Below are 6,448 nucleotides of genomic sequence, written 5' to 3'. Positions count from 1 at the left end.
CATTATATTGGTTTAACAGTCTCTGGTCACAATGTTGATTAATTTTCTCTCAAAGTCAAAAGACAGAAGAATTAGTAACACAATCAGCATGAATGGGCAACCCGGTTCTGAGGAAACGTGTGAGGACCTCTACTCATCATTTGAGTCAAACCTTACTGGAGGTTTAGAGGAGTTGAGTGAACTTTATTTTACCTAAATAAATAACTGAGTTGTCATATAGACACTGGGGACTGAGAAAGAAACTTCAGAATTCCAGTTAAACTGTTCGGAGTCTTTTCCTTTTTCATTATATCTATTGTGATTAAAAATAGGAAGTTTATCCATCCAAAAGCTGCTGCTTAAATTAGGGCAGAGACATGATAATAAAATGGAATTAAAATGTCTATACGATTTAAAACTTGGTAACTGATCACTCGATTGGAATATGATATCTATTAATTTCTTTTAAAGTTAAATTTCTGTTCAAATATAATGACCAATCATACTTTGTGGATAAATATGTATGTGCTTTAATGACTTGAAGAAAGACAGTCCTAAGAATTCAGTAGAGTTAATTATGGTTTTTTTAAGGAAAATCTATTCCATTTTTCAGAAACTAAATTAAAAATAAAGATGGGAAACCCTAGGAACACTGTTTATTTTTAGACAGAATAAAGACCACCATAAAAAAAAAAAAAAGGGATTAAAAAAGGGTTAGTTCTCATTCAAGGAAATGAATGAGACTGTATCCTCATCTTTGACACTTGCTCAGTTGGACTGATCTCAGAAGGTTTCACTCTCTTGGGTTCATTCAGTGGGATTACAGGTAAATAGTTCTTCCCTTAATCACTTTCCAGTATGAGGAGAATTCAAAATACAGACAGACCCTTTGGCAAGGGTAAATTGATTTCCTGAAAAATCTTGGAAAACCAAAAGGGGAGACAAACAAAACCTAAAAAAAAAAAAGAAAACAAAAGGGGGGGGGGAGAGAAAAAAAAAGAATATATTTTGTTTCTTCTTATTTCATTTATTTGTTGTTTAAATATTCTTCTACTGTGTTCATGGGCTGCATTTACCCAAGGCAGGGGTTTAGAGGAATTCAGTGATGGGATTTCAGTTCTATCCACCTGAGGGAGGATTTCTCTCATAAAACACAAGGAAAAAAAGTAAACACTTTATACGCAAAGCAAAACTAGATTTTTTTTCTTTGAAGATATTTGTCTCTAGAAGGTGAAAAAAGAATGAATAAATTTCATGTATATTAGTTTGTAGAAAATAAGAAGCCATGGTTTTATCTACAAATAAAGGTGATTATTTTAAAAAGAAAGCAGTTTTAAGAGCTTCATATTTTGGAAAACGTTAAATGAAGTTAGTCAAACATCTGTCAAGTTTTATGGCAAGCTACTATATAAAAGCAGCATATGTAAAGACTTATCTAGTAAGTCCTGTCCTCAGTTTTGCATAGGAATACATTGCTCTTCTGAACTAAAACTGGGGGGAAGAGGAGGTATTCATCTCCATATTTGGTCGCTGAATATCGTGCAGTTTATGATTTTTTACAATTTTATAGATCATTGGCATGAAATATGAGAAGAGTGAAGTTTTATTCTTTGATTATTTTTGTTTTATATATGGTATTTTCAACTTCCAAGTAATAGTTTATAACCTTTGCAAATATATCAAGGAGAAAATAAGGTAGGTTATTCAAATATTGATCTGATATCAGAGTAAGTTGAATTTACTCAGTGAGGGACAAGGAGGGAGAGGGACAGAACTCAATGTTTCAAGGGAAATGATTCTCCCAAATAACCTATACCCAAATCATGGCTCTTGTGTTCGAAATAGGCATTTGGAATTTGCATCAAGCTAAGCACAATTATTCCAGGCTGGGTAAGCAGCCAGCACAACACTGCTAAAAGGTGGTGAAGGCGCTGTGAAAATAGCAGCAGTGGGGTATGAACAAGAGCAATGAGAGCATTCATAATATCTTCATCTGTGGGGACTCAATACTGAATTTTGCAGATTTGTGTCAGGTTTTTTTTTTTTTTAATTGTTGGGATCTTTACTATTTCTAGACAGACGTTTTATGGGGATTCAGATATGCAGCTTTTCCCGAAGCGAGTCTTACCTATTACCACTTAAGGGAGGCACAGCTCCAAGAGGAGCCAAGTGGAACCAAGAGAGGAAGGAGAAATGGGGTTTGGAGGGCTGCATAGGCTGAAATGCCACCATGTTTTTGCATTCCCTGGCAACATCCTATCACTATACCGCATAAATATACTATGCTGAATGAAAGCATTTTGTTGAATAAATGCATTTCTTTTTTTTTCTTCCACTTTTTTTAAGAATTCCACTGAAACTAAAATTCAGCTCCCACTAAAATATGTTATAAATCACAGCTTCTGGAACAGAAGTTAGAAGCTACACATGAGGCAGTGTAAATACAAAAAACACATGGATTAATCTACAATACCAGTGAGACTCTTTCTCATGGAATTATTTGGAATTAGTTTCAAAATCTTTGTGTCTTATTTGTTTCAATATTTAATGATCAACTTGTGTGTTTTTGCATTTTTCCCATATGATTCTTGTGTCAGGTTGTTATGAAATTTTTTTTTTCTCTTTTTTTTTTTCTTTTTTTTTTTTTTTTTTTCCCCCAGAGGGGAAATAAGTTTAATAAATTGCAACAAAGTATAATTACTTAAGATAAGTGTGCACTTAGTAGTATGTGTGAGAAGTCTGTGGAAATGGTGCATAACCTTCTTAATTAAAATAATCTGAATATCACACTGAAATCAGACCTTTCCAAAGATGATTCCTTTACTTTCCTTTCCACTTTTCTTTTCTCAGTGAATATTGTTATGATAGAATACAATGTATTTGGAAAATAATTTGCAGACACCTTATCTTTTCTTGTTTATATTCCCATCACAAGATACAACCAACAGGAGCAAATTCAGAGCAGGAAAATCTTCAAGATGATCCCCGGAAGGAATGGAGCTCCCTTATTCTCTAACTGTTACACACTGTTTAGATACAGACTGAATGAAATCGGGGATGTCATCTCACCTCTGTCTTTAGCCCAAGGTGTCATGTTGATGATCACATCCTAAGAAGAGCCTGAATTCAGCTGATTTCTGTAAGTAACTAGTTCACATTCTCCCACCTGTCTCCTGCAGAGAGGACAGCAGCTGCTATTAGATACAGGTCATATATAGTGCAAGTCAGAATTCAGTCGTGAATTATTATAAAATGTGTTGAAGAATAACAAGACAAATATTTCTTTCCATTTGGTTAGCTATGTAACCCTCATACACATTTTCACATACATGATCAATCTGCTACAAGTGTTAGAAGGTTATTCTACCTCTATGGTAGGTAGTGAAGTAAGTGTTAGTATACCCATTTATATGTAGAAAAAAATGAAGCGTGAAGGTAGAAGAAATATTAGAAATATTAAAAGCAAGTTCATGAAGACTAAATCTATAACTGTGACTGATCAGCCCAGTGTTCTGCTGCATTATAACCTCTCAGTATAAAAACTAGTGTAGAGATTAGTACGAAAACTGGTATAGAGATTACATGGCCGGGTCACCCTAATTTGGAAAAGACATTTATGCACAAATTTCAGTGGCAGAAAAATAACTCTGTTGTATTAGTTCAATAAAACTAAATGAAATATTTCAATTTCAGAAATGTCAAAGGTTTTTTATTATTATTATTATTTTAATTAATTCCCATGACATTTCCATTCAAAAAATGAATGAAATTAAATAGAAGAAAATAAAATAAATTAAGGATTCCTGTCTGAAGAATTTCATAATGTCAACATTTCATCCCATGTCCCACCGGCAAAGCCAAAATGATAGCTTGGGATACAATTGTGAAAAATAAAAAGCCTTTGAGATGAGCTGCTGGGTAAGGAAAAAATCCAAATCTCATCCCTCCTGCCAAGAGGGAGAGGAAAGCAGGCCATTTTTTTTTCTTTTTGTTAATGAGTGCTAAGAAGGTGACATAAGACAAGGTGCCTTCACTCTATGCTTCATGGACCACCTTCATCTCTACATTTTTTTGATTTCTAGGTACAGGATAGGGGAAAGCAGTAAGGCAATTTTTTGAGCTCTCTGGTTTTCTAGAATGAAAAAAATGGGCTTTTCAGTTACATCCTGAGAAAAAGTCTTTCAGCCAGCAAAAATGAAATTAGAAGAACCTTGCTTTGTTTGACACCAATTCCCCTCCCCCTCTCTTTTTTTTTTAAGGAATTCCCCCCTCTTTTTATTTGTTGTTCTAATTAAGAGGGAAAAAGTTTTGGGGAAAAAAGTTTTCTTTTTTTTTTGAAAATTGTGTTTTGCATTCAGATTCAGAAGTAGACTCTTGACATAAGAGAATTTAATACAAAGTTTACTGTTGCATTCTGGGCACAACAATTTAACCTCAACTGTCATTATAACAACACTAATACTAACTTGTTTCCTTTTGTTTTTACCTAGAGGGTATGTGATTGCTTGCACCATATTAATACCTATCACAAACTGAAAGGATTGCTGGTTTAGTTAAATAAAATAATTATTTTTAAAAAGCAGAAAGATCTGATTTTAAAGCATTTTACCTTCCCAAAAAGAGGGCCAAATTAATAACTTCATCTGAAATAATTCACTCTACCTTTTGTAAAATATTTGAAATCAAGCTTATAGTGTGTTTTATTTGTATTTCTCACTGTAATATCCACAGTGAGATCCTCCTATTTAATATCTGTATACAATTGTAAGTATTAACAGCATGTTCTGTCTAAAACACAATTTAAAGTTGCACTAAAATCAATGGAAACCCTAAAGCAGCCGGCAGATCAGTTTATGTGGGCTTAAACATCAGAATCCTGAATTGTTCATAAACAATACCAAATTTTATAGTTTTTTTTTTTTTTTAAAAAATGCTATCATAGTTGCTCTTAAAGAGTTAATATAGCATTGCCTAACACAAATTTATAGCTGGTATAACGTAAGTCCATCTTATCTTTATATGTCAAAGACAGGTCAGATAGATAGTACTGAGTAACTGCTGCTTGTGAAATGCTCCTATTTGATCTTTAAGCAGGATGGGCAGATGTAAACTTATCTACCTTCATTGACTGCTGTGTAGTCTACGCCAATTAGACCAGCTGAAGACCCTGACATGAATGCTACATGAGTAACAGCATGGAAACATATTGACCTCTAAGAGTCAGAGGCCCAGTCAACCAACAAACAAGACCTTGTGTGATAAAATCTGAGGAGAAAAATCAGCCTAGTTACACTAAGATATTTTATAGTACACTAAAAATATTAATACACTTTTAAAACCATCAACTGTTTATGCATTTTACCATTTGGTACCAAGCACATAAGCTGTTCATATGGAATTAATTTTTATGAATGTGTATTGTTAAAGAGCTTTACCCACCGGAGAGAGAGGAAAGGATATATGTGTGTAGTTGATAGTGGTGTATCAAAAGGACAATGAAAATAAAGTAAAAATATAAAAGAAAGAATTTAAGCTGTTCTATTTTTTTTTTGGGGGGGAGGGATTTTCTTTACAAAACAGCAGAGAATAAACAGGAAAGTTGTGTAAAGATGGAGAAGCAATCTTGTGAGTGACAATTTCACAGCATTTAGGAAACTTTCTGCCAGCTACTAGAAAATAGAAAAGAAGCAAAAGCAAAAAAAAAAAAAAAAGAGAGAAAGAGATTGAAAGAGAGAGGGAAACAGCCAGATCTCCTCTCCACAATTATACAGAAATCTAGCTAAAATTAAATATGTTGTAGATGCATTAAGTAGGCTGGGGAGAGAGGGTAGGGAGAGACTAACTATTCTAAATTAAGCACATCCAGTTCATCTTTCCAAGAATAAACCAGATGGAGAAACTGTGACTGGATCAGCTTGGACATTAGCCAGATGGAGGACCAGTTTTTCTGGCAGTCAGGAGAAAGGGGAGAGCAACCTATGAGAAGCACAGCAAGGTCCCAGACAGATGAAGACGTGGGTAGCCCAGGAGCAAGGTCAGCCCTGCCTTGGGTGCCGGCCAGCTCACCCGCAGCCAGATGGAGAACAGCTCGTGCAGCGGTCAGGCCACTGCCTTCAGGGGCCATGCCCCCTCCCATGCAAACAGCAAGGCTGTGGGTTTTCACACAGGGAAGGAGGCTGATAGGAGAAGGAACTGTCAGTGCCACTCGATGACTCTCCTCTTTAGAAAGGGTTTAGGGATTCGGGAAGCTAACTCTAGCAAGGATGCGACAGAGGCACTTGAATTCTGTTGTTTGGTACAAAACACTGAAGCTCTACTTTCTATTTTTGACCTTGGCCAAATACCTTGTTTCCTGAAGTGCAAAAGAAATACAAAATTACCCAGTATTTTCAAGATTACCAGTAACGTTTATTATAGGCCCAGTCTCAAATTTGACTGCTCCTTAGAGAACTTAAAAGTATAATTCATA

The sequence above is a fragment of the Pygoscelis adeliae genome, unplaced genomic scaffold (assembly GCF_000699105.1).
Source record: "Pygoscelis adeliae isolate BGI_AS28 unplaced genomic scaffold, ASM69910v1 Scaffold90, whole genome shotgun sequence".
NCBI lineage: Eukaryota > Metazoa > Chordata > Aves > Sphenisciformes > Spheniscidae > Pygoscelis > Pygoscelis adeliae.
Note: the sequence above shows the minus strand (reverse complement) of the source record.